The sequence below is a fragment of the Canis lupus genome, chromosome 14, assembly GCF_048164855.1.
Source record: "Canis lupus baileyi chromosome 14, mCanLup2.hap1, whole genome shotgun sequence".
Lineage (NCBI taxonomy): Eukaryota > Metazoa > Chordata > Mammalia > Carnivora > Canidae > Canis > Canis lupus.
Window position 1 is genome coordinate 11,490,401 of NC_132851.1, and position 2,945 is coordinate 11,493,345.

Genomic DNA, 2,945 nt, shown 5'->3' on the forward strand with positions numbered 1-2,945 from the left:
GCAGTCATTCCCACATGCCTCCCATGTGCCCGCTGAGGAGTAAAATAGTATTTCCCAAGAGGCAGTTAGGTCAGATCAACCCCATTTCACGAAGAAGAAAATGGAGCTGTGGTCAGAATGCTGAGGAACTTCCCTAATAAGCAAGGAGAAAACCCAAACCCAGGTCTGTCAGACTCCATCAGCTCTCTTCTGGAGCACATGGCCTCCCCCTACTGTGAGCTCACCTGCCTCCCCCAGGGCTCAACTAAACACCATGGCCTGTGCACACCTGCGTCTCCACTGTCACCACACTGCTTTACAGTTGCTGGCTGATCCATTCTCTTCTTCACCAGTGTTTGGAGTCTACTGTGCTGCCTCTGCTTAACAACCTTCTTGTCTCAAAATATCCAGAATTCACCTCAGGACCTTGGCAAATAGCAAGTGTAATAATAGCTAACACTGAATAAGTAGTTCCTTTGTGTCAGACTTGATGTGGTTGCTTTAAATGTATTAGCTCTTTTTCTCAAGCACTGTTACTATGGTTGTGTCACAGAGGAGAACCCTGAGGCTCAGAGATATGAAGGAATGTGTCCAAGGAGACACATCTAGGAAGTGACAGGGGCCAGGGTCTGCACACAGTAGGGGCAAACGGACTCCCTGCTGAATAACTCATGAATAAGAAAAGCTATGATATCTTTTGAATTCTTATTCTATACTTGTACCATTCTAAAGGCTTTATGTGAATTTTGATTTTTAGTCCTTACAATTCTGCAATTCTTTTACAGAATTGTAAAAGTGGGTGGCTGATTATTCGGCCCCCTATTTTTTACAGAGAAGGAAATGGAGCAGAGAGAGCTGAAATACCTTACTGAAAGCCACAAAGCCTAGCAGGTGATGGGACTGGGATTAGAACTGGCTCCAGAACCAAGGTTCTATGAATGAATAATTAAGTTTTTAGACACTGAACTAATTATAACACAACTCAGTAGAGAATCACACACCAAAACATTTTTCATTTTCAAGAAGTAATAAAACATGTTGCCAGTAGCCTCCGTTATGAAATTCTCCAAAAGGACACGTGGTTTTTCTTAAGTGAGAGAGAATATTTTGGTACAGCACTCTTCTTGTGGCTTGTATGTTTAAAGCAAAATTCATTATGATTTCAGTTTGGCCTCTCTTAGGAGAAAGATTTGAAAAATTTGAAACTGATTATTGAAAAAGAAAGCAAATCATCAGGCGGATAGCCTCTAGATATTTCCTAAATTCCTTTGCATAACATGCCTATTCTATATCTTTATACTCTCCCTCAAAACAAATATTCCTCAGCTCTAAGCTGCCCTACAGGCCCAAGAACCAGAAATAAATGGAAATGGTTAAGTGAGAAGAGAAAACAACAAACATCATTAAAAAACTTTGTATTTCCATATATGACTCTGGGAGGGCAGTTGTCAGCAGCCCAACAGCTGTGTAATGTTCAGCAAAAATTTGCCTCTCTGGATTTATGGAGTATAAAAACAGCCATCATAAGATCTGAAAATGATGAGACCAGTCCTGGAATCGCCGTGTCAACATTTAGAAAGTGCAGTGGAAGGGAAATAAAAACCATGAAATCATGGGAGACCGAAGGTGCAGGCATGCCACACACAAGCAGCTTTTTCCATAAGGAAACGTTGATTATAGGCGAGCTGTAGATGCCCAGCAGGCGGGGGCCAGTAGGCGGTGGCCAGGGGCAGGTGGCCAGGGCAGGTGGACGAAAGGAGGCCTCTGATACTTTGGTGATTGCCGAAGAAAGGAGGGTGTTCACATTCTCTTTCTAAGTCACCTGGCTCTTTAGTGATATCAAATCTAGCTACTTCAGTGCCAGAGATTGTGACAGAGCAGCTTCCTTTGTACCCTGAGACCTGAGTGCTGATGAAATGATAATGACTCCTAATAGTGAGCACTTCTTGTGTTAAAAATACTCTTTATCTGTCCCTTTATTTATTTTTGTTGTTGGTATTGTTTGCTTATTTATTTGTCTTAAACAACATTTACTGTCCCATGGTTCTGGAGGCTGGAAGTCTGAAATCAGGGTGTTGGCGGGGTTGGTTTCTTCTGGGGTGTCCCCTTATTTAAACCTTAAAAAAAAATGCCATGAGTAGGTACCATTGCCAACTTTGCTCTACACATGAGTAAACCAAATCATGGAGAAATTAACTAATTAGTCCAAGGTAAAATAGGCAAAAAGGAAAAGCCCAGAATTCAAAGGGAGACAATCACAACCAAGATTTCATCTTCTTAATATTCCATGCCAGAGTTCAGCAAACAGCAGCCTGCTGGCCAAATAGATCCACTGCCTGTTATTTTAGTGGCCCATGAGCCAAGAATAGTTTTTACAGTTTTAAATGGTTGGGTAAAAAAATCAAAAGAAGAATAATATTTCATGACACATGAAAGATTTAAATTTTATTGTTCATAAACAATGTTTGATTGTAACACAGCCACATGTTCTCATTTCTATGTTGCCCAAGACTGCTTTTGGGCTTCAATGGCAGAAGTCAGCAGTTAACCACAGAGGTGGTATGGCCTGCCATGTCAAAAATATTTATTCTCTGGCCTCGTACAAAACAAGTTTCCCACTCAAAAACACACAAACAAACAAACAAACAAACAAACATTTAAGTTTCCCATTGCCTGGTCTATGCAATGCTGAGCGAGAGCTGAGAAGGATTCTCCAGATCTGCTTTCTCCAAGTGATGATCTGTCCCACCGCTGTCCTGGCAAACCTTCCTTCCCATCTACCCCCCGTCTATTCACTCTCATATCTTTGCTCCTATGTGTGAATGTGACACAGTGCCAAATTTCTGACCTACCACCAATAGACTAGCTTATTGTGTCTCAAAATATTTGGATAGAAATATAAGCCTAGTATACTAGCAAAACCAGATAATGGCATTCTTCAAAATGGAACTAGACACAAAATCAAG